At 46.0% G+C, this 26,739-nt stretch overlaps 1 long non-coding RNA gene across 1 annotated transcript in view; it reads left to right on the top strand.

Annotated features, from left to right (window-relative positions):
- The window catches only part of LOC149359537 (uncharacterized), a 67,589-nt gene extending 44,153 nt beyond the window's left edge, over positions 1 to 23,436 (top strand). The window contains exon 4 of the long non-coding RNA XR_016288785.1: positions 23,349 to 23,436. This is a non-coding gene — a long non-coding RNA (uncharacterized LOC149359537). The remainder of the gene's footprint in view (positions 1 to 23,348) is intronic.
- The last annotated feature ends 3,303 nt before the right edge of the window (positions 23,437 to 26,739 follow it).

The raw sequence follows: 26,739 nt of genomic DNA, 5'->3' as shown, positions 1-26,739 counted from the left end.
CACCAGCCCCGTCATGGTGGTTCGTCCGTGCAGATAAAAGAAAGGTCAGAATGCCAAAGCCGCAACTTGAAACACGATCGGTGCGATTGTTCGGCGGTGAAAAAGATGGCCGCGCGGCGAGGCAGGATGGCCGGGAACCTTTTGAACGGGAATGGCTTTGTTGTAGGTGTAGAAGCGCAAGCCAAAAACTTGTGGGATGCTTTAGCGTACGTATACAGTAGCACGCAAAAGCGTTGGAGGGTTGTTACATTTGGGATTCCTGGTGCCCCGTATCGGTGAGATTGACAGGTCGGGAAGGGACCTGTCGGTAATGGCGCGCGCAAAGGAGCGTTGTTTCTGTGAGCGAAACGTATGTAACCTCCTGGTAATTAATGATTCGTGAATGGCAGACATTTTCTGGCATGTGCGTGGCCTACCGCACAGAGATGCTGCCGTACTAATAATGGCAGTGTCACGTGCATTGAATGAGGAATGCGTCATCGGAGTTGTAACGACCATATGTAATCTCCACCCTCGCAGGCAGTGGCACGGATGGGAGGAGCGGAGATTTCAGTCCCAGGCCGAGGACAAGGAGGTGCGTGGACATTGGTCGTGGTGGGGCCACTACCCAGCGTGGAGTGCTCTTTCACACCTGCACGAAGGGACAGCAGGATATAAGTTGCTTCGAGGAACACAAGGTTGCAACGGCAGTGCCATCGCTAGAGACCACTTCAAATTCGCAGGAGTTCGTAGGATTTCAGGTGCTAGAAAGAGTGTGATGGGTTTCATTTATTCATTATACACTGTTCACTTTCCATTTGAGACACTAGAATGTGTAACTGGTCTCTTTCGTTCAGTATACGCTGCTCATTTTCCATTTCAGGTACTAGACAGTGGGATGGGTTTCGTGTATTCAGTATACGCTGTTCATTTTCCATTTCAGGTACTAGACAGCGGGATGGGTTTCGTGTATTCAGTATACGCTGTTCATTTTCCATTTCAGGTACTAGACTGTGTAACTGGTCTCTTTCGTTCAGTATACACTGTTCATTTTCCATTTCAGGTACTAGACAGTGGGATGGGTTTCATGTATTCAGTATACAGTGTTCATTTTCCATTTCAGACACTAGACTGTGCAACTGGTCTCTTTCGTTCAGTATACACTGTTCATTTTCCATTTCAGACACTAGACTGTGCAACTGGTCTCTTTCGTTCAGTATACACTGTTCATTTTCCATTTCAGACACTAGACTGTGCAACTGGTCTCTTTCGTTCAGTATACACTGTTCATTTTCCATTTCAGACACTAGACTGTGCAACTGGTCTCTTTCGTTCAGTATACACTGTTCATTTTCCATTTCAGACACCAGACTGTGCAACTGGTCTCTTTCGTTCAGTATACACTGTTCATTTTCCATTTCAGACACCAGACTGTGCAACTGGTCTCTTTCGTTCGGTATACACTGTTCATTTTCCATTTCAGACACCAGACTGTGCAACTGGTCTCTTTCGTTCGGTATACACTGTTCATTTTCCATTTCAGACACCAGACTGTGCAACTGGTCTCTTTCGTTCAGTATACACTGTTCATTTTTCATATGAGGTACTAGACAGTGTGATGGGTTTCATGTATTCAGTATACACTGTTCATTTTCCATTTCAGACACTAGACTGTGGAACTGGTCTCTTTCGTTCAGTATACACTGTTCATTTTTCATATGAGGTACTAGACAGTGTGATGGGTTTCATGTATTCAGTATACACTGTTCATTTTCCATTTCAGGTACTAGACAGTGGGATGGGTTTCATGTATTCAGTATACACTGTTCATTTTCCATTTCAGGTACTAGACAGTGGGATGGGTTTCATGTATTCAGTATACACTGTTCATTTTCCATTTCAGGTACTAGACAGTGGGATGGGTTTCATGTATTCAGTATACACTGTTCATTTTCCATTTCAGGTACTAGACAGTGGGATGGGTTTCATGTATTCAGTATACACTGTTCATTTTCCATTTCAGGTACTAGACAGTGGGATGGGTTTCATGTATTCAGTACTACACTGTGTAACTGGTCTCTTTCGTTCAGTATACACTGTTCATTTTCCATTTCAGACACTAGACGATGTGATGTGTCCCATATATTCAGTACACACTGTTCACTTTCCATTTCAGACACTGGACAGTGTAACTGGTCTCTTTCGACCAATTTGCTGATTTCCTGTTTTGTTGCCTCTTTGGGTTAGTGCAACACGATTACGTGTGAGCGTTCATTGCTCGCGATATTTTTTCCGCTTCGGTCCGGCTGCAAGGGCCAGAAATCTGTATTATATTTAATAAACAGTACACAGTGCTTCAACGCTTTGGCTGAATGTGTACAGCGATGTACTCCGTGCCATGTTGGTCCCATCAACGCTTACATGGCAACAATCGAGTTTCAGGTTGCGGCTTTCGCATTCCCAACTTTCTTTCATCTGCACGGACGAAATACCATGACGGGGCTGGTGCCCCACGCGGTATCGCACTTCCACACTAGTGCGGCCGCTCCACGTTCGACGCGTAGCATGTTCTGCTGGCACGCCCGATCTCGAGATAACCGCATCCCCCGCGCATGCTCAGTTTCGGCCTGCTTCGCTTCCCTTCTATCAGCACTCGCCGACGCCGTCAAAAGCCAGAGCCGCACGGTAGCCGAGTGGTTAGCGCGCCAGTTGGCAATGCTTGGGCGAATATCCCCACCGACGTTGGTTCGATTCCCAGCGCCGGCACAGCGGATCGCTGTAGAAAAAAAACGGTGCCTGGTGGTCCCACCAGCGTCACAGCTCGGCCGCCGTGTGTGGAGGACAAGGGGAGGATCTGTGCTTAAAAGCACAGCTGTTCTTCTCGCTGTCCCCCGGGTATCCAGAGGGCGGATGCCCGTTGCTCCAGCGGAGGTGTTCCCGTGGGAGGACGGTTCTTTTTTTTTTTTCCTCTCATTCCGCATTCGCGGGAGGAGTGCGCACGCTGCTGCAGGCACCGCAGAAGTCCACAGCAACCACACACTGATGAGATGTCCGAGAGACACCACGTACACACGCTCTTTTTTTGTTTACTGGACGTTTCGTTCCATGAACGTTCATGATAAACAAAACGTCCGATAAAAAAAAAGTGTTCGTGGTGCCTTTCGGATTTCTTGTCAGTGTTTGGTTGCTATTGCGGACTTCTACGGTACCTGCAGCAGCATGCTGGTTGATACTGAAAGCTAACACTCCGATGCCGAATAAAATATTGCAGAGGACACTTGAGCTCCACCTTGAAGGTGGCGCGATAGCATACCGGGTGTTTTTTTTGAGAGGTTCAAAATTTTTAAAGAAAGGTAAATTCCTTTAGATTTATTTTAACCCTGGGGCTATACCGAGGGCTACGGCGGACAGCAGGTAAGAGGCAAGCTACTTTAATTAGTTCGCTGATTAACTGAATACGCTAATTAACTTTTATTTTAGGGGATATGTTGTATTAGCAGAATTGGAGATCGTCTTCCAAACAGTCCAGCCAAGAAAAAAGATTTTCATGCAAAAATTTTTTGCGCGCGTAACGAAGCGAGAAAAAGTCACCCTGGTAGGCAGCTTCACACTGTAACACAGCGTCTGTGAGCGCCTGTGACTTAGCTCGCTCCGCCCTGCACTTTGTGTCAATGGCCGCATTTGTTTTTCCAGTCCCGGACTACTTGCTGGCAGGTCTCGGCTTCCTCTCGGACAGGAAAAGCGTCATGGTCACATGACCTACTTGCCATAGGCTGCTTTCGAACACGGCGCCAGAGCCGGGCTCCCCCTCGGTTACCGTACAAGGACGCTGTCATCTGCTAGCAGACGATGCAAGCCACGGCCACTACGACGCCGAAGCAACGCCGTGCGCTCGATCATGATACTGAGTCGATTTAAAGACTGTACTGTCAGCTTAGCGTAGGTGCATTACAGAACTCAGCTTCGGAGGTATGCTCGCCGCTACTGCTTGCGGCGAAGTTCGCACAAAGTAGCCCAACTCGTTGCGGAAAGGCGGATAGACGAAAGCCTCCGCAAAAATGTTGACAACAAGCTCTATAGCTGCTCCAGTATACGAGTGGTTCACCTGCGATGCTTTCAGGTAAGCGTACAGACAGCATGTGGCAAAACAAGCGAACAAGAACCTCTTGACGACACGAGCAAACGATACGCGCTCGCAGCTCCGAACGCGCGTCCGTGTGCGGTGGGTTTCAAGAAAAACGAAGATGCAAGAACAAAAAGTCTTGCGATGGCTCAGAGAGGAGCTACGGAGCTCATGTGAAGGTTTAACGCATGATATCGACCTCCAGGAACACGAAAAGCACTCAAAATGCACACGGAGTCTAACTTAATATGGCTGCCAGCGCGGCGCGCAGCTATCGTCTGCTGCCTTCTCAGCAGCCCCAAGCAGCCCGCGGACTGCCATAGGCTAAAAACGAACGCGTTGCTATGGCGATGCAAGCAGGTGGGCGGAGCTTTCGGGTTGCCCGAGAAAAACAAATACCGGACTCGAGTCCGCAAGTAGTCCCGGACAGTCCGGGACTGAAAAACAAATGCGCCCAATGCGTTTTTGTTCCAGCGCGGCATTCCGAGAGGCCGCGGATCGAAGCGAGATAAGCAGCGATAGCGCAGGGCGCAGTGAACTACGTCAGAGGCGCTCCCGCCGCTGCGTTACGGTGTGAAGATGCCTACCAGGATGAATTTTTGCGCCTCTTAACGTGCGTGTAAAATTTTTAATTGAAATTGTTTTTTCTCGGTTGGACTGTTTAGAGGACGATCTCCAATTCTGCGAATACAACATAGCCCCTAAAACAAAAATTAGAAATGTTAATTAACATATTTAGTTAATCAGCGAACTAATTAAAGCAGTTTTCCTCTTGCCTGGCGCCCGCCGTAGCCTCCAGTATAGCCCCAGTGCTAAAATAAATCTAAAGCAATTTACCTTTTTTTTAAATTTTGGGCCTCCTAAAAAAAAACACCCGGTATAGTTGGTTAGGCTTTCCATTCTGGTGAGTTTGGCACCTTTGAACAGATTTTGCATTTTTTTAAAATTGTTTCAACTACTTAATCGATCAATACTAATAGTAATAATAGTGAGTTTATGCTGCACAACGCGCTGAATCCTATGACACCATCCGGAACATTCCGCGGCAAACGGCTGGCATGACACGATTTCTTTTTTTTTATGCAACCCCCAATTATTGCCGGCACGAGGTGCTGTCGGGTAGAAGCCCTCCTCTAGCTTAGAGCATATTCTTAAAAACTGTGCAGAGTCTTAGGTGAAATACCCTTATTCACAATCTGCAAGAATGGCGGCCACGCCTCCGAAGACAAGATTGAGCGATGATGATGATGATGAGAGGGAAACGTACCAAACGGTTTGCGGTTGCAACTAACCCCGCTCTTAATGCCGACGAGAAGCCTGAGTGGAGAGGTATTCTACGCAACCGTTCAGTATGCATTGCAGACCTACTTATACGGCACAGTCAACGAAAAATAATCGAATTGGAGCATACCCGTCGCTAACCGGATCTCACGGCGACAGAAATAATTAAGGAAAAGAAATTCGAACAACGAAAGTACTTAGGAAACCCAGGCAGGCTGGTGTCACAACAGTGACCCGTTCCCTGCCTCCTACTAGAAACACGTCAGCCCTGAGAAGAACTGCGCGACTATTAATAGCGAGTCTTCCATTAGATCTGATAACATGGTGAACGTATCCAGCCTGGCACTCAAATCATCGGAATGAGTTCCTCTCTACGCGTCTAACCTTCTACCCCATGACGGGAGAAATTTAGTCAGTTCCAATTATACCAGGATCCAGATAAGTTCTCATACGCCTGCGTGAGTGTTTCCAAAACCGCGAAACAGACCGTGAAATGAACGTACCAGGGACACCCGGCAAATCATGGATTCCAGCCAAACACAGAGGTAAACATTTACATATGTATACATCACTGGTATTCAATAGCATTTCCTATCATCATATTCAAAATCTAAACCAAAAGCAGCCCACAACAACCCCTTAAGTCTTCAAGCCTGTGGACCAAGGCGACGCTATCGTTGTTAAGGACAAGACCGATTACTTAAAGGAAGGTTTCTGACAATTCCAAAATAAACACTTTTACACTGAACGCACTGGCGACCCCATAGGAGACTTCGAAGTCGAAGTTAACAATCAGATAACATCTCTCCTTCAAAAACAAAAGATGTCCCCGGATATGTTTAAAGCAATGACACCGGCCAGACCAGTCCCCGCACGGTTCTACCTCCTCTCGAAAATTCACAAACCAAACCGTCCCGACCGTCCCATTGTCTCAAGTAACAGCGAAAGAAGCTCCGAGGAATATGCACTCGTCCCACTATGACCAGCGCCGCAGAACACGTGCGATGGCACTCCATCGAGCGTACGGCTCCGAGCCAGACGCCGTATGGGTTGACGCTGCCTGCACGGATGATGAAGCGACAGCGGGTGTGGTGGCCTCCTCACACTACCTCTCCCTCCAGACACCTCCCCATAGGCTGCAGAGGAAGCCGCCACTGCGCTTGATATCACCCGCACGGAAGCCCGGTACATTTTAAGTGACTCTAAAACTGCGATTCTAAATTTTGCTCGATACCGAGTCTAAGTCCCTGCTTTTGGCATACTGGACTCGCCCGATGCACCCCCACCCCGCCAAATGGAGCTGATATGGGTGCCTGCGTACTCCGGGAATCCCGGATACGAGGCCGCCAACCATTTAGACCGGGCTCAGGTGGTCTCGGATCGGGGATACACGGAGAAGCGCATGCACTCGTTCAGCGTGCTGACGTAGGCCTACAGGGCCTCACGCCAGTTCTGCCCCCTCCCCACCCCTCCATAGATAACAGACTACACACTCTCTCCTTCACTCCTTCCCTATGCTCAGGACCCTCCCCCGCGGGACCTAGAGAACCTCAAGACATTGGAGGACTGGGAGACCCGGCTGGGCTGCCAGTGTTATCGACCTTAGGATCATAACACTTGAGTGCAGTGGTGTCGTGCGGAGACCCTGGGGCGTGCCCCGAATTTCTCTTACAATAAAGTTTTTTTCTTTTTTCATTTATCCCTCCCCCCCCCCCCCCCCCCCCCTTGTCCGTGTCCGTTCTTCGTTCGTCCTGTCCACCCTTGCGCCTTGTACCAATTGGGATATTCGTAAACCGCCATTCATAATCTGAGAAAACCTGCCATAAGCGCTCCACCCCATTCTTATTCTTCTAGTTATTATCCACTCATGACCCGTTCTACACTGACTGTCTAACTCATTGATCATGCTTTTCACTTCATCTCCTGGGTGACTTAGGAAGGCAGTGACATCTGTGGATCGGATACTACTTGCATACACTTCATTTACAGTTATCCCCAACTGTTCCCAAACCAGGTCTGGGAATACCTCCTGTAAACAGGCCGTGAATAGCATTGGCGAAATCATGGCTGCCTACCTGACGCCCTTCTTTATTAGAATTTTATTGCTGACTTTATGGAGGACTATGGTAGCTGTGCAGCTGCTATAGACGTCTTCCAGTCTTTACGACACATATATTATTGTATCAACGCGCGGTGCTTGGCTTGCTGTGTGCGTCGTAAGGGCGCTTGATCATCATCACCAGTCTGACTGCGCCCCCTGCAGGGCAAATGCATTTCTCATGTCGCTCCAATTAACCCTGTCCTTTGCCAGTTGCGACCACCGCCCACTGCTACGCTTGCCTCCTCTTGAAATCAATTCCATTACCCTTAAGGACCAGCGGTTATCCTGCCTTCGAATTACATGCTCTCCTCAAGCCCATTTGTTCCTTGTGATTCCAACTAGGATGTTATTAACCCGCATTTGTTCCCTCACCCACTCTTCCTGCTTCAAGGGTCTTAACTTCACACCTATCATTTTTCTTTCCATGGCTCGCTGCGTTGTCCTTAACTTAAGCTGAACGGTTTTTTGTTGCGGTATCAAATGGTGAATTGCCGTTGATGATCTCAGAGGACCTGCCATATGCGCTCCACCCCATTCTTATTCTTCGAGTTATTTTCCTTTCCCTTTCATCAGCAGCTACTACCTGCCCTAAGTGCACGTACTCAATTACCACTTACAGCACACCGCTACAAATTGCGAACTGCTGTGCGCTTGCTAGACTGTTCAACACTACTTTGGTTTTACGCAGACGATACGATTGTCTTGTCTCAAGGTTACCGCTTCTCAGACGCAAGCTCCCAAATGCAAAATGCAGTTAGTGTAAACGTCTCTAAAACAGCTTATCTCTTTCCACAATCATTTGAAGAAAGTTTAACTCTTCCACTACTGTTGCACTCGCTCGCTGGTTCCGTATGGCTCATCTGTTAAATGTTCGGATGCCTTACTTGACACTGAGTTCGCCTGGAATGACCGCCTGATTTATGTATGCTAATGACTTAGGATTCTCGAATTTTAACGTCCTGCTCACAGAACCGTATTCTGAGCCATTTTTGGTCTCATACATCCTCATCATCAACCTGACTACGCCTACTGCAAGGCAAAGGTCTCTGCCATGTCCCTCAAATTAACCCTGTCTTATCCCCAACTGTTCCCAAATCAGGCATCGGAATACCTCGTGCAAACAGGCGGTGAATAGCATTTGCGGAATCGTGTCTTCCTGCCTCACACACTTCCTTATTGGAATTTTATTGCTGACCTTATAGAGGAATGCGGTAGCTGTGCAGTTGTTATAGATATCTTCCAATATTTTCACATAACACTCTTCTACACCCTTAATCCACAATTGATGCACGACAGCTGAGATTTCCACTCAGTCAAACGCTTTCTCGTAATCAATTAACGCGGTATACCAGATGTCCCAGCTAAATGTAACCAAGCTTTTAAAAAACACACGGTGGCCTAGCCGTCTGAAACCAAATGAGGGTTGTTTATAGTCGCGTGACCTAGTCTGCAGTATTTTTTCGTTCTTCAAGGTTAACGAATTAGTTAAGCTTAATTAACTAACTTTTTAATTATTGACTTGAGGAACACGGTGTCAATGGAGAAGTTGTAGATCGCTTTGAGAAACAGCTTACTGAGACGTTTGCAGCAAAGTAATATTTACGTAAAGCAGTTTTTTTACCAGCCTTTAACCATAACCCGCACAATAAGGAAAAGCTTCCACATGACAACTGTGCCACTTCAACGTCCCAAGACGCGCCTTAAAGAATAAAATCAATTTTTTCTGAAGTCCTCTCCTCGATGAGACTTTGGGTGCACATTGGGGCAGAGAATTGAGCGAGCAGCTGGTCACGTGACAACTTTCTTTTAATGCCAATAAATGAATCTACGTAAATCGTAACTTGAGAGAAACAGCACTACTAGCGGTTTTTCGAGGTGATCTAAAACTTTTGTATTGACACTTTCTTCCTGAAGTCAATAATTAAAAAGTTAGCTAATTAAACTTATCTAATTATTAACTTTGAAGGGCGAAGAAATACTCAAGACTAGGCCACGCGACTTATGAACAACTCTCAGTTGGTTTCACTAGACTATGACACTTCGCCTTTTTTAAAAGTTTGGTTACATTTAGCTGGGACACCCGGTATATATAGGTTTTGGTTATATTCTGCTCATTTCTCTATCACCTGATCAATAGTATGAATATGGTCTGTGTGAAGTGTTCTTTTCAAAAGCCTGCTTGATCATTCAGTTGACTGAAATCTAAGGTTATACCTACTATTAGCGATTACTGCAGTAAATACCTTATAGGCAACGGACAGTAAACTGACCAGCCTGTAATTTTTCAAGTCCTTGACGTCTCCTTTTCTATGATTTAATGTTCCCGTTCTTTCAAGCTTCTGTTTTGACGCTACCCTATTCTTCTTGCCATTGTTGGGAGTTTTCGTACCATGTGCCACTGCACACACGCTAGTGCATTTCTATACATTACCGACTTCCCTAAAAATGTAACATCTTCAATAGGACTCTTTGCAGACGACTGTGTGGTCTACAGTGAATTAAACAATACTAATGACGTTCCATCACTCCAGGCAAAGCTAATACCTATCTCTAATTGGTGTTCGCAATGGCAAATGACGCTTAACGCGGCTATGTGTAATGTAATGCACATTTGTGTCGCAGAAATTCATGCTACGTTTCCTATTTTATTTCTTTTTCTATTCTGACACCCCTAACATCTTACAAACATCTCGGCGTCATTCTAACCGCATGATTGGACATCTGAAATTTAATTTTTATTTAGCACCGGCACCTGTCAAGCTTCTTGTGTACGAGTCACGTGTCCGTGCTAAATTCGAATATGCTAACTCTGTTATGCTAATAGGGTCAGGACAACCATAGACTTACATCAACCAAATTGTTGGTTTGGTTTATTGGGGTTTGACGTCCCAAAGGGACTCAGGCTATGAGGGACGCCGTAGTGAAGGGCTCCGGAGATCTCGATCACCTGGGGTTCTTTAATGTGCTGTGACATCGCACGGTACACGTGCCTCTAGAATTTCGCCTTCATCGAAATTCGAACCCGCGTCTTTCGGGTCAGCAGTCGAGCGCCGTAACCACTGAGCCACCGCGGCGGGGCCAATCAACCAAATGATCAGGCAGGCTTTCGTAAAGGATACTGGGCGGTAGACCATATTCACGCTCTCAATCAGGTGATAGAGAAATGCGCAGAATATAACCAGCCCCCATATATAGCGTTCATCGATTACGAGAAAGCATTCGACTCGGTAGAAAACTCAGCTGTCATTCAGGCATTGCGGATTAAGGGTGTAGAAGAGTTTTATGTGAAAACATTGGAAGATAATTATAACGATTGCATATCTACCATAGTCCTCCATAAAGTCAGCAATAAAATTCCAATACGGAACGGTGTCCGGCAGGGAGACATGATCTCGCCTATGCTATTCACTGCCTGTTTACAGGAGGTATTCTGGGGCCTGAAGTGGGAGCAGTTGGGGATAAGAGTTAATGGAGAATACCTAAGTAATTTATGATTATTTGAATTAATTGGAGAGACATGGGAGAGGCCTTTTCCCTGCAGTGGCCGTAGTCAGGCTGATGATGTTATTGATGACCTGGAAGCAGTACAGAGCCGAGCTGCCCGTCTTATCACCCGTAACTATGACGGGCTGTCGAGGGTCAATGAAATAAAAAAAATAATTGTCCCTAACCCCTCTTTTCCTTAGCAGGGCAGTATCACTCATGTGTCTGTTTCTTCAAAATTTACAGGATGAATTGAATTCTTCGAGATGCACTGACGACGCACATATGGTTCATCCCACATTGATCGATCATGCAAAGTTGGCGTTCCCGGGTGCTGTACAACAATATGCATTAATTCTTTCATTCCAAATGCATCGTCGACGTGGACCCACCTTCCACCACAAGTTGTACTCGGAAATGAGATTGAAGAGTTCAAGAGGAAGATGTCAGTATATGATTGCTTACCATAGTCATTTTTGAATTTTTCTATTCTGCGTTTCATTTGGTTGTACCCATGCATTCTGTTACATTATAGCATTCTATAACGTGCCCATCTGAGTGTTCAACATTTGCACAAATGGCGTTATTATATTTCTCATATCAATTTGCCTCCTTGTGTGAATTTTTTCCTCTTGGCACATGTATTCATTCTCGTGCTTCGGTTTATCGACTGACATATTTCCGCCAGTTCATCATCAGCCTGACTACACCCACTGCAGGGCAAAGGCCTCTGCCATGTCTCTCCAATTAACCCTGTCGTTTTTCAGTTGGCGCCACTCTAATCCCGCAAACTTCTTAATCTCATCCGCCCACCTAACTTTCTGCCGTCCCCTGCTACGTTTGCTTTCTGTTGGAATCCACTCCGTTACCCTTAAGAACCAGCGGTTATCTTGCCTTCGCATTACATGCCCTGCCCAAGCCCATTTCTTCCTCTTGATTATCTTTCATTGTGTCACAGTAGCGGTTTTTTTTTTGCTGTATGCGTTGTGCCCTCCTGTAACCAATGAATTTTTTGTTTCTATGTATCGCTCAAATCAATAATGCCCTGTGGGCCATGGGAGTATCGGAACTGAATAAAAAAATATGCGCCGCCCGTTTTTATCGTAATTGAGCTAGTAAGGCTTTCGATTGAAAGGTTCCTCGCGCTAAGCTTGCCGGCTTAGCGCATTAATCTGCGAAAGCTGATTGCCATTAGCGGATTTGTGCTCAAGTGCACACTCGGCCTTCTGCCGCTCGCGGATTTCCCAGCACACTTCACGGACTCAAGGGCCAGCTTACACGAAAAAACTGCCTAGTTTCCAGTGTTACCTTTTCCGCAGCATAAAAACATTCGTTTTTGAGGAACGGAAATGCCGCTCTAACTTCCTGACGCCTCGATAGACACCCGAACCTCGCCGAAATAGAAGTAATAAAGGAGGAAAGAAATGTGTAAGGAGGGAAGAAATCTGGTAAGGCAATACGTCTACCTAGGGCACGTAGTGACCGCTATTTCGGATCATGAAAGGGAAGACAAATGTTTATCTCCTGGCTTGTTATATCTATTCTCAGAACAAATCCCATCAAATTCTGGTGTATCCTCTACCCTATAGACATAAATCTAATCGGCTCGATTAGATTTATTAGATTAGATTAGACGTTTAATATCTACCCCATCATTCCACACGGGAAGTATTCCTGATGATCGTACGATAGCCCAAATTGCTCCCATCTTCAAAACAGGTGATTGCGCATGCCCAGCTATCATATAATATCCCCTACTAGCATAAATTCTAAACTTCTAGGGAACATTATAGCATCAAACTCAATGTCCCACCTAGATTCAATTAACCTCTTTTATCCGCATCAGTATAGCTTCAGGAAATCGCTTTCACGTGAAACACAGCTGGCCGTGTTCACCCAACACATACTTAAGGACATGGACCATAACCTCCAGACAGATGCAATCTTTTTAGACTTTTTCAAAGGCATTCGAATGCGTATCTCATCATCGTCTGTTTGCGAAACTTTCGTGCCTCGGGATTCCTACCAATCTAATTATGCTGGCTTGAACATTTTTTTTAAAAGAGCGCTCGAAGTTCAAATCCGCAAATGACATCTACAGGTTTTCCCACTGAATTTAATCCTAGTGCCAGCAGAAATAATCTGAGCGCCGACAGATATAATCTGCCTGCTATGTAATTTAATCTCAGTGTCATGCACTTAATATAAGCGCCAGCGTATTTAATCCAAGCGCCAACTCGAACAAATCCAGCGCCAACCAATTTAATCCCAGTGCCAACGCAAATAATACAAGCGCCAGCTGTTTTAATCCAGGTGCCAACCAATTTAATCCGCATGCGAATAAATGCGAACAGAGAATAAATAAAGCGAAGTTAAGATAATTTCTGAGACCATGCAAGCCTGTGAGTCACATTCTCATGCACTATTTCGTTTTCTTCGCATACCTTGCAACATCAAAGAGCCATTAGCAGCTGTTAAACCTCAGTATTTTATGCAACTCTTGAGGCTTGTGACTGTCGTGTATTAATTAGTTGGGTAAGCACTGCTGATTATGGGTTGTCTTATGCGCTGAATCTGCATGCTAGTTACAATTCCGGCCTTTATACTGTTTTCATGCAACCGGTTCAAAATTTTTTCGGGAGGCTGTGATAAAGATTGAACACCACTAGCAGAAACAAAGGTAGCAGTGTAATGCAGAGTTCTTCTAGGTGGAACGAGTCACAGAACCGGAGGAACGGTTCTTCACTTCAAGGTTTATTTAGTTTTAGAACGGAAAGTGAGAGAAGCTACACCGGAGCTTACAGCCTAGGTCAAGAATAGCTACTGGCGGCTGCCTTATAGCGGTGTTAACAATCTAGGTTTATACAAGCACAGAAGGGGCCGTCTTTGAAATGCAGTTTTATTTTCTGTAGGACATTAGGTGGCGCAAAGTGTGATCTCACATTTTACATGTCATCTTCACGCAAAGCTGCTGGTATAAAAGAAAAGTTATGGCGGTCGAAAGCAGCGCATTCTACTCGCTGTACTTGCTGCATACAGTGTGGAGCAGCGTCGAGCAATAAACTGCGCCGATGCTCCCTTTTAGTCAGTCCGGGCGGAGTGGTGAGCGCCAAGTCTCTCCGCTCGCTGAGGAAAGCTTTGACTTCAGACTTGAACTTCGAAAACACTTCCTCTATAGGGTTAAAAAATGGGCTGTAAGGAGGCAACCTCTTGATTGAGTGCAGCTGACTGGCCAGGATTGCCTGTTCCGCTTGGCTGTGAGCGGGAGCATTATCAAAAATAGAAACGGCTTCTGAACCAGGCTCTTCACTTTCGACACGGGCTGATATATCGCTCAAAAATTCCTTAAACACGACCCAGTGAACCTTGTCGACAGCCGTCCAATGTATGACACCGTTTGCTGACATACAGGCGATAATGTTAAGGTTTGCGCCTCTGGTGCCAGTCGTCGTCTGCACCGCAGGTTGCCCCTTAATCGCACGGCCGAAGCTCCTTGAATACCATATGTTATAGTTGGTCTCATCAACGTAAAACCTGCACAAGCGGGGTCCTTCACACTGCAGCCACTGCACATATGCTTTGCGGGTGCGTTTCACGTCATCTCTGTTGCGGTCGATCGGCCTCTGAGTCACCAACTTCATAGAGTAGCCGTGCGCATCCAGTAGGCGATCGATGCTACTTGTGCTGATGGCAATTCCGGGCAATTCTTCTTCCGCCGCCTGCTTTATTTGCTTTAGAGTGAAAGTAGGGTTGTTGTCCACAATAATTTTGAGAGCCGCTACAACCTCATTTCCGAATTTCTTCGACGTTCCGCCTTTCTTCAACACCTCTCTATCGGTAGCTGCAATTGATCTTGCTGTCTTTAAATTGATGCCCAGCGTGTCTGCCATTTTTTTTTCACATCTCCTCCACGCCTTGACACATCGAGAATTCTGGCCCTGTCATGTTCAGAGACTTTGCTGTTCTTTCTTCTTGGTGCATCTGGGAGCTTGAATGGCGGTCCTCGTTTTCGGTGTCCAATTAGGACCTAAGAGCACGGCTCATCGGCTTCCATGGAAGAAAATACTGCGCGTTAATGTCCATGCGAGATGTAAGAAAAGTGGTACACTATCACCTGCTTATAGTATACGAGTGCGTACCACCACCGTCCGGCTCTACTCCGTTGTGCAAATGCAGCCACAATGCGGCACACACAAAGCCGTCTGCTTTGAAACTTCCTTTTCTTCTGTGTTTTTAACAATGCTTTTTTACGTGCCTGAGAAATAAATCTTCTTTCTTGAAAAAGAAAGTTCACAGATTTCTATAACGAGTGCACATATCTATGTCTTTTTCTGTTGTCCTAGCATATTTTGCAAAAGCAGACGACAATCCACAAGAAATGGAGGCGCAAAACTTGCCTTTTGCTTTGGAACTTTCCATCATTGGCTGTGTACCTTTTTTTCACACGAAACTACGTAGGGCTAATCTAAAGTACGGTTTATTAACACTTTCTTTGACTATCTGACAAAATAATCGCATCTTTTATTGAAGACAGTGGATTCAATGTTACATTATAAACAGTGTGTGCATTTGTGCCCTCCTCCGTTCTATGGTCGTAATAAAGAGCCAGTAAGCCATAGCACTGAGCCCCTATGCAGCTTTTTAATGCTGATATTGTGCGCTTTAAACGGCGCTTTAAAACACGTGTATCAAAGTAGTGTTGGTTATAATATTGATGAAAGCTATGCAATATGTGTACACTTCGCTTAGGCATCGCATAGTTTGAAAAATTATCTAATCTTTATTCCTGGTATTCGTGTTCTATGCTTTGGAGTCTTCTACAGCATTCGTTTTTCGAGTGTGGATTAAATTGGTTGGCACCTGGATTAAAACAGCTGGCGCACGTATTATTTGCGTTGGCACTGGGATTAAATTGGTTGGCGCTCGCATTGTTTGAGTTGGCGCTTGGATTAAATACGCTGGCGCGTGGATTAAGTGTTTTGCACTCAGATTAAATTCATGGCACGCAGATTATATCAGTCAGCGCGTAGATTATTTCCACTGGCACTAGGATCAAATTCAGTAAGAAAACCTGTAGTCACCCTTACGAGATGTAACATCACGTGTCCCTCAAGGGGCCGGCCTATCACCATTACTTTTCTTAATATACATTAACGACCTACCCTCTAACATTCAATGCAAATTACGAGTCTTCGCGCATGATTCGCCATTTATAATGCAATAAATATCCCGACTGATAACCTTGTTTTGCAACAGGACCTTGACGTTATTGCATCATGGTGCGAAAAATGGCGAGCGCCATTACATCTATCTGAATGCACATCATTTTCCTTCACTCACAAACCCACCATATCGCATGTGCACACTAACAGTATCTCATCAGTGCCGATCACGGCTGCAATATCTTATAATCACCTAGGTGTACATCTCGCACCATCATTTTCATGGGTCACCCACATTACAACTATTTGCTCCGATACTACACTCACACTTGGCTGCCAGAGAAGTAATCTGAAATCTGCATCCCTAACATAAAACAGCTGGCGTACGAAACATTTGTACGGCCAAAATTATAGTGTGCATCATCCATCTGGCACCCATGGCAATCATATCTCACCGTCGATTTGGAATCGATACAAAATCGTGCAGCTCGGTTCATTACTTCATGTTACTCAAGAGAAACCAGCGTCACCGCCCTCAAGCAGTCCCTCCGAGTCACGCCCTGTCGTTTCCCGCCTATGATTACTCAATACATTTGTCATAGCACGAGAACACGACACACTCTATTAACCACGTCACTACGAACGTCCTTACGGCTCAGTCACGGAAACCCGATAGCACGCATAGGGTGCCCGCACGAATGCTTACAACAACCCATTCTTTGCCAACGCGAGAACACTCGAATTCACAGCCTAACGACATCGTTTCATGCACTGATCACAAAACATTCCGGGAGAAAATAAAAATTCATCTCATACAGATCCTGGTCGCATAAGCGCACTTTGCAGCAAATATTGTTTAATCTGTCTTTCAAGAGTGGTGTATCACCTGTTGTCGAATCCTGTCATAGTTGGAGCCCTTGCCATGTGAGTGTGCACGTTTGATTTCCTGTTTGTTATGCATGTTCACATCGCCTTACGCCGTTTCAACAATACGTCCCCCCTTATGTAATGCCTTCAGGCGTTTAAGAAAACAATAAATGAAATGAATTAACTGAAAGAATAAGAATGGGGTGGACCGCATATGACAGGCTCTCTCAGATATCATGAATGGTAGTTTACCAATATCCCTCAAGAGAAAAGTATACAACGGACGTATATTACAGGTACTCACCTATGAGGCAGAAACATGGAGGCTAACGAAAAGGGTTCAGCTTAAGCTAAGGACGACGAATCGAGCTATGGAAAGAAAAATCATAGGTGTAACGTTAAGATATCGGAAGCGGGCGGAGTTTGTGAAAGAACAAACGCTGGTTAAGTACATCCCAGTCGAAATCAAGAGGAGAAAATGGCCTTCGGCACGGCATGTAATACGAAAGCAAAATAACCGGTTGTCGTTAAAGGGCAACTGCATTGGTTTCAGAAATCGATGAGCTTAAATGGGTCGGATGTGTGAAACTTGCAGGTAAAGCATGCGTAGTCCTTTTGGGCTAGCATTTGAAATGGTGAAGTAATCGCCGATTAAAATCGCGACGGCCTTCGGGCTTCTCCGCAGAGCACAACGCCAAGGGGGGGCATGATGACGTCATCGAAGGTATCGGTACATTTTCAATGCATACACGCCCAATTTGAAGGAAAAAACCAACGTCGCCAAAGGCAATGCCCTCCGAACATTGTTAGGCAGCATTCAACAAGGAACGCTAGTGTGTGGCTGACGGCAGCGGTAACTTGAAATCATACCTTCTGTGACGTCACGCTAAACTTCCCCGCACTCCTTTGGTGCTTTGAGGAGAAGCGCAAAATTCAATCGTCGATTACATGACCATTTTAAATGCTAGTGCAAAAAAACTTGGCATGCTTTACCTACAGCCTATATAGATTTGAATCCTTGAACATCGCGAAATTCTCAAAAAGTGGTGCAGCTGCCCTTTAAGCTTACGTTACGTTATATAGGGTTTTATGGCGCATAAGCAACTATGGCTATCATGCGCCAAACACAAGGTTAGATGATGTTATGTCAAGTGTACAGAGGTTACATTATAATAGATTTAAAACATTGGCTTTCTTTAGAAACTTACAAACAAGTGAAAACTCGACAAGTGTTTGCTCGCCTAAAAGCAATGCGGGATGAAATGGAATGTGTTCATTGTAAAATGCCGTAAAAAACTTATTTCTAAGTACTTCGAGATGCGAACAAGAAATTAAAATGTGATTTACTGTGAGCTCCTCACCACACATTTCACACAGAGGTCTGTCTTTTTTTGTTAATAAGAAGTTATGGGTGATGTGTGTGTGATCTATGCGTAAACGACATAAAATTACTTCGATAAAACGCTCTTTATGGCGGCATGATTTCCATTCTTTTAAAATGGGCTTTACAGTATGCAGCTTGTTGTTTCCTTCATTTTCCCAAGAGGCTTGCCATTTGGCTCTTAGTTTGCTACGTACTAACTTCATGTAATCCCTAGGAGGCAAATTCACATGTTTTATTTCCATGGTGCTTGTGCAGCACACATGTCGGCTCTCTCATTATCCCTAATGCCAACGTGACTGGGAACCCAGCAGAATTTTATAACATGTTTTTGTGTTGTGATCTTTACTATGTTGTGTATGATGCTTCCTATCAGTGGCTCCGTGGCATTTTTGGATTTTAATGCTGTAAGAACGCTCAGTGAATCTGTATAAATGATGCTGTTTTTGATGCTTTCATTTGTTATTTTCTGTACCGCAACACAAATGGCATAACACTCAGCGGTGAAAACTGTAGCACAAGACGGCAGTAGTACTGCATTTTTATTTTCTCCTTGTATTACTGCGCTTCCTACATGAGCATGAGTTTTTGACCCGTCAGTATAAAATGACGTGTAATTTCTGTATTTTTCTTGTAGTGCTAGATATTCTTGTATTATATGGTCGTGTGGTGTACAGGTTTTCCTGAGGCGTGTTAGTGTGACGTCACACACTATGGGGAGAGTGTACCACGGTGGTAGCGCTTCGTGTCTTGGGGCAATATTTTTGATTTCGTTTAGTATGTTCAGAGTTTGACATTTTTCTTCGAAGCGCAAGAGCAACGGCTTAATCGCATGGGGCTTGTTGTTGAAGAGTATTCGGGATGGGCATTTCGTGACAATTGGGTAACAGAGATGTTTGGGCTGAGAAAGGATTTTGAGGATGTATGTACAAGTTAGTGCTGTTCTTCGATCTTCTAAGAAAGGTTCATTAGTTTCCACATACAGACTTGCTATTGGTGAAGTTCTGTAAGCACCGGAAGACAACCTTAAACCAAGATTGTGGACAGGATCCAGTCGTTTTATGTAGGACGGTCTTGCTGAGCCATATACTATGGACCCATAGTCTAACTTAGAGCGAACCAGAGAACGATATATATGTAACAGGGAAGCTCTATCAGACCCCCAGCGTTTTCTTGATAGTATTTTCAGCACATTGAGGGCCAGGGAAGCTTTTTTCTTTAAGCTGTTTATATGTGGCAAGAAAGTGAGCTTTTTATCGAAAGTTATCCCTAGGAATTTATGCTCTTGTTTGACAGGTAGTGGGGTTTGGTTTAAATATAGTGTGGGGTCGGCCTGTAGTCCTCGTCTCAAAGAGAACAGAACCGCTACTGTTTTCTGAGGGGAAAATCTAAATCCGTTTCTATCTGCCCAGGTAGCCAGTTTATTTATTGTTATTTGTATTTGCCGCTCACAGGTAGGTATGCTGGAAGACGTGCATGCTATTTGGAGGTCGTCTACGTAAACTGAGTACGTTATCGATTTTGGGATTACTTTTCCTATGGAGTTCATTTTGATGACAAATAAGGTCGTGCTGAGGATGCACCCTTGGGGCACTCCAGTTTCTTGGATAAAAGTCTTGGAGAAGGTTGCGCCTAGGCGGACTCTGAACGTTCGATTGGTCAGGAAGTCGCTCAAACAGCTCAGCATCCTGCCGCGGATACCTAGGTCCGCTAGGTCACGGAGGATACCTAACCTCCACGTGGTATCGTAAGCCTTCTCCAGATCAAAGAAGACTCCGATACAGTGTTGGCTGTGGATGAACGCTTCCCGGACTGTGTTCTCAAAGCGTACAAGGTGATCGGTTGTGGAACATGTCTTTTTAAAACCGCACTGGTGTATATCTAAAAGTTGCTGGGACTGAAGTATGAAGGTTAGTCTGATGTTTAGAATGCTTTCGAATGATTTTGCTATGCAGCTAGTGAGTGCTATTGGCCTGTAACTGGTGGGACTACTTTGTGGTTTGCCAGGTTTTAGAAAGGGTACTATGATTGGTTCTTTCCATGCTTGGGGGATTTCTCCAGTCATCCGTATTTTATTGAAAAATTTTAGGAGAGCCTCTATGGCAGCCTCAGAGAGGTGAGCAAGCATGGCATAATGTATATTGTCTGGGTCTGGTGCTGTCATTTTACCGGATGTTAGTACTGTGCTTAGTTCCTGCATGGTAATAAGCTGATTGTAGTCTTCATGTATGCATGTTCCAAAGGGCAGGCTTTGTTTTTCTACTATTGTTTTGTGCTTTTGAAATGTGTGTGTGTAGTTGGATGCTCTTGAAACTGTGGAAAAATGCTCACCCAATATGTTGGCCTGCTCTTCTAATGTTTTTTGAGTACCGGGTATTGTTAGCATTGGAAATGTGAATGGAGTAAAATTTCCTGTGAATTTCCGCACCTGCTCCCACATTTTCTTTGATGATATTGAGCTGTTTATGGAGGATATGTACTCTTGCCATGATGCCCTTTCTGCGCTGCGTCTAATGTATCGTGCTTTGGCTCTAGCCCTTTTGAAGATGAGCAAGTTTCCTGCAGTGGGATATCTGCGAAGGTTGCCCCAAGCCTTGTTTTGCTGCTTTTTAGCCATTGAGCATTCATTTGACCACCAAATTTTATGTGTTTTTCGTGAAATTTCAGACGTTTGTGGGATGGCTTCTATTGCTGCAGATATTAAGCATGTGACAAATTTTTCATTTAGTTCTTCTATAGTAAGGGTTTCGGCACATTCTTTTTCTAGTGTGGCCTTCGTTCTGAAAAGTGCCCAATCGGCGAGGTGAATTTTCCATCGCCGTGGCTTCGTAAGGAGGATGAATGTAGCTGATGTTAGTTTTAAAACCGTAGGTAAGTGATCACTTCCCCGGGGGTCATCTAAAACATCCCAAATAAAATCATTAAAAACAGATGGTGATGCAAATGCTAAATCGAGGCAGCTCATTTTTCCAGAGCTGGGGCAGCAGTACGTGGCTTTTCTCGTATTCATTAAACATATGTTATTCGAAAGAATAAAATCCTCGATGAGCTGACCCCTGGAATCAGTATGCTCACTTCCCCAGAATGAGGAGTGTGCGTTAAAATCCCATATTATTACATATGGCTCTGGCAACTGTTCCAGAAGTTCTTCTAGGTCATGCGTGGCTATTGTGTTGTGTGGTGGTATGTACACAGAGCATATTGTTATTGTTTTATGGCTAATGATGTTTACTGCGACCGCTTCTAAGTTCGTCTTTAATGATACCTCTCTTGCAAGGACATCGCTTTGCGTTATGATAGCGACGCCTCCTGAGAGTCGGCTAGCTTGTACTCGGTCTTTCCGGAAAATATATTTTTTAAGATGTTTGTGTGCTGTGGCCCAAGGCTCGTTTCTTGCAGGCACACAGCTGTAGGTGCCATTGTTTTGAGCATATCGGTTATGTCTGTGTAGTTTCTCTGTAGACCTCTACAGTTCCATTGTATTAGATACGCCATTGTGATAAGTTGGGGATTGGGGAAAGTTACTTATTCTCAGGGGCAGTGATTCGTGGTTTCCCTTTTTTCTCTAGGGAGTCTCGCCGCCGCTGCAGCGGTGGCGAACCAGGAGTTGTATCCATCGCCACTTTCGTGGCGCCGGATTTCCGCGGAGAATCCGCGGATACGTGTGTTTTAGATGTCAGCGGACTTTCGCTGACATCCATCTCCTCCACGGTGGACGTGGAGGATGTTTCTTGTTTGCGATGGCCCGTGGCCTTCGCATTCGTCTTTTTTGTTGGCACCAGTGAACCATGCTCTGCTCCAGGGGCAGTCTCTTGGGTCAGCAGTTGCCTTCTTAGAGGGGTGGGGCAACAGGTCCAGTTCAGCAGAGCTGTTCTGTGTGTCTGTCGCCGAGGATGCCGCTGCTGAAAGTGGGGCCTGAGGGCCTCCGGCGAGGATCGCGTGGTCTTCCCGCGAAATTTTCAGCCCTGTGGACTGTGTCACCGACTTCTGTGGTGGGGACTTGGCTGTCGACCCCAGGTCCTTCGGATCGACCTGTGTGCCGACAGAAACTGAAGGCGGCGGCGGTCCCCGCGTCACCGCTTCAGAGTATGTCCCTTTCTGTTGGAAAGAGACGCGTTTTTTTGCTTCAAGGTAGGACAGGTTTTCTGTGGTCTTCAAAGTTATGATTTGTTTTTCTGTTTTCCCGACTGGGCACGACCTGGAGTACGCGCCATGTGCGCCATTGCAGTTGATGCACTTTGGTGTGCGTTCGCATCTTTCTTCTGTATGTGAGTCTTCTGCGCATGTGACACAAGTGGGTTTGCCTCGGCAGGCCAACATGTTGTGTCCAAAGCGCTGGCACTTGAAACATCGTCTCGGATTCGGTATGTATGGGCGGACTTTACAATGGAGGTATGCGGCATGGATGGAGTCAGGCAGAGTTGTGCTATTGAAAGTTAGTACAATATGTTTGGTCTTGATTTCAGCATTGTTTCTCCGGGTGGTTATTCGTCGGGCTGCTATTACTCCCTGTTCGGCTAGTTCTTGTTCCATTTCCGCATCGGTACTCTGTAGGAGTTCATATTCAGATATGACGCCCTTTGAGTGGTTCTGGGTGCGGTGCGGGGTTACCTGTATGCTCATTTCTCCAAGATTCTGTGATGACATCAGTTTGGTGCTCTGTTCTTTTGTGTTTATTTCTACAAGGAGGTCTCCGGTTCATTGCTTTTTTTGCTTTGTAGTCTTTGCCTACACAACTTTTTAGGGTGTTGGCGATGAAAAATGCAGATAGGTTGGCTACCGGTACATTAGTGTTTGAGTGAAGCATAAAAAACTTCGCAAACGTTTCTGGCTTCTGTGGACTCAGTTTCTTCACATCGGTGCGACCCCTTTTCGGGGGTCGATCAGATTTTTTTACAGATTTTTCCATACGGCATGTATAAACTAATGGTTCCTGATACTTTGTCGCCTCTGATTCACCCTTATACACAGAGGAAGGTCCCGGGACTCCCCGCCTGGTAGACAGACGAGGAGCCCATCGGCCGAGGATTGACCACTTCCTCGACCGCCACCGTTCAAGGTTTCTTCCCTCCACCTTTCAACCTATCGCCAGGGTACGGATGACAGCTTCGGTATGGGGACTAAGGGTCCGTGGTGGCGCCAAGCACCAACACCTCGTTACACAAGGTGCCCTTGCGGGCTGCCCTTTAAGGGTAACGGAGTGGATTCCAAGAGAAGGCAAACGTAGCAGGGGGCGGCAGAAAGTTAGGTGGGCGGATGAGATTAAGAAGCTTGCGGGGATACGGTGGCCGCAACTGGCAAACGACATCGTAGATGAAATCAAGAGGAATAAATGGGGCCTAAGCGGAGCCGCGGTGGCTCAGTGGCCCTCCCTTGCCTGGCGCATACTGCAATTTAGCTGCCGATGCGAAGATCCAGCTTCACGCAACCTGATTTGGGCATACGGTCACCAGGGACTCCAGGGAAACGAACAGGCCGATCAGGCCGCTCGCGCACTCTCTCCCCGGGCTATCTCCCTGTCCTTGGAAGCCTACTCCAAATCAGACAATCTGGCCCTTACATTCAAACAAATCACCGATTACTACAAGGAGGAGCACCGGCACTACCCGACCCCTTATAAGAGACTGGACGCGCTGACGAGCGCCTCCTCATCAAAACTTTAACACTGTACTGTGCCCGGCGGGGCTTAAGTATTTCAACACATCCTTTGACGGCGCGTGCCAGCTCTGTGGGGAGGTGGTTGACACCTCCCGCATGGTTTGGGAGCGCCCATCTATTCCCCCCCCCCCCCGCCTCAACCCCACCAGAGAGGACTGGGAGGCGGTCCTGTTCGGCTGTCAAGACCTCAAGACCCAAAAAAGGCCTCGGTTCAACGGACGAGGATGGCGTTGCTTGCCAATGCGATTACGGAATAGGGGCTTCACCTAGTATTGTGAGGGGAAGGTGCCAATAGGGCCCTACCCCAATCACATCTCTGTAATTGTTTAATTGTTGATAAATGTTTTTCGCCACCGCCACGAGGGCCCCTCTTCCTTTCTTCTACCATATTCTTCACCATAGTACTCGCGACGGCGATCCAACATCGCTCAATCATATGGGTCCCCGGCCACCAAGGCATGCCATGTAACGAAGCCGCCCATGAGGTAGCCCGCGCACTCACTCACCGGGCACCAGGCATTCCTTGGGAGGACCTTAACCCAGATCAGAGCCCTCTTATTTCTTCTCAAGACTTTGCTGAGCACTAACGTGCCGCACGCCGGCGCTACCCGGTTCCTATGAAGGGACTGGGTAAAGCTGGCGAACGAACTCTCCTCAGGCTCTTTACAAACATTAAAAACACCCTGCTGTGTCCGGCGGTTCTCAAGCACTTTAATCCTTTTTGGAAGGCCGCTGCTCATTTTGTGAGGAGGTGGCCGACACCTTCCACATGGTTTGGGCATGCATGAAAAATCCTTCTCTCCCCCCCATCACCCCTTCCCCTACCCGCGAGGACTGGGGGGCGGCCCTGCCCGGCTGCCAGGAACTATCCGCCCAACAGGGCCTGGTTCGGAGGACGTGCGCAGTGGTCATGACCAACGAGATCCCGGAATGAGGGAGTCCGCCAAGTATTGCAAGGGGCGAGACCCACTGGGGGCCTCTCAGGGGCAAGCACCTCTCTGTAAATATTGTAAGGGAAGACTTCACGTAAGACGTTTATTCTAGCCCTTTCGCCAGAGACGTCTTCCAAGCGAACAGCCTCAAGCGATGACGATGGGAATCTTCAGGTGAAAGAGAATGAAGTCGCAGCCAGAGAGGCGACGACGACGAAGGCGAATAAATTGCTTACAATATAGCCGAATAAATGCTTTTCACCACCACCACCCCCTTTCTTTTTTCACTCCCTCCTTTATCCCTTTCCCTACGGCGCGGTTAGGGTGTCGACCGAGATATGTGCGACAATTACTGCGTCATTTCCTTTCCTCAAAACCAATTTTCATTTTCAGGGAATGTAATGCGAAGGCAAGATAACCACTGATCTTTCAGGGTAACGGAGCGGATTCCAAAGGAAACCAAACACAGCAGGGGGGGAGGGGGGGGGGCATAAAGTTGGGTGAGAGGATGAGATTAAGAAGATTGCGGGGATACGGGTGCCGCAGCTGGCAAAAAGAAAGGGTTATTAGGTAGAGAGACACGGGAGAGGTCTTTGCCCAGCAGTTGGCGTAGTCAGGCTGATGATGATCAGGAGGAAGTACGTTGCTACAAAAAACTGAATCGATTCGTTCTAAACCCCCTCTACACACTTAACAGAACGCACGTGCCTCTAAAGTGAGTATTAGGAAACTTGCTTAATTTGATGCTTAACTAATTAAACAGAATTTTAAAGATACACTGAGGAGCGCCACACGACGGGAAACAATATGTCCTTGGTTGCACCCAGATCCGATTCACCACTTTTTTTAATCACTGGTTCAAGTTACGTGAAACACCCTGTACAGCAAGCTTGCCAAAATGTAAATAGACGAGGAGGGAGAGTATAGCCTAGGATGTGATCATAGATGTATTATTCTGCATATGCGTGCCCTGATCAAAAGAGAAATGTATAAAACACAAAAAAACGAAAGCAAAATTCAACGTCCAACAAATAGCGCTAATAGCAGCAGGCGTTGAGAAAGCATAAGATTAACGCCCCATGGAAAAGTGGGATTGTAATTAGAACTACTGAGCAGTATGGAAATGGAACAAGCAAAGTTACAAACCGCTGGGAAGGAAAGAGGAAACCACGAGGCTGACGCAATAAGGAATTTAAGGAGGTCATTGAACAACTACGGGTGGCTTCAGGGAAACAGAGAGGAAGGAATAGACCGAAAATGGGAATCTTATCGATGATAGAAACTGCTTGTATAGGTCCTCGTCCAGAGTAAAATAAAGTAATCCCCTGATCGCGCAGCTAAAGGTGGGCCAAGGAAATTTTGGAACCATATAAGTTGTTTGGGTAAAAAAAAAGCGAAGCGCAAGAGGAGGGTGCACGCTGCTGCAGGTACCGCAGAAGCCCGCAGCAACCACACAGACTTTTTTTTTTATACTGGACGTTTTGTTTCATGAACGTTTATGAAACAAAACGTCCAGTAAAAAAAAAAGCGTGCGTGGTATCTTTCGGATGTCTTGTCCACGTGTCCTTGCTGTGGCCTTCCTCGGTACCTACAGCAGTGTGCCGATCGATATAGAAATATAAAGGTACAGTCGGGGACAAAAGTCTCCGGACCACGTGTTCCTCAAACAAAGCTTATAGCTCTACTATCAGACAGCAGCTGGAGACCGCACTTGTGGAGATGAAAGAACAAAAATTTAACTTTTGCCTCCACAAGGGTGGTCCCCAGCCGCC

Source organism: Amblyomma mixtum, chromosome 2 (genome assembly GCF_055824585.1).
Source record: "Amblyomma mixtum isolate Tamu chromosome 2, ASM5582458v1, whole genome shotgun sequence".
NCBI classification, from domain to species: Eukaryota; Metazoa; Arthropoda; class Arachnida; order Ixodida; family Ixodidae; genus Amblyomma; species Amblyomma mixtum.
Note: the sequence above shows the minus strand (reverse complement) of the source record. Positions and strands in the feature narration are given on the sequence as shown.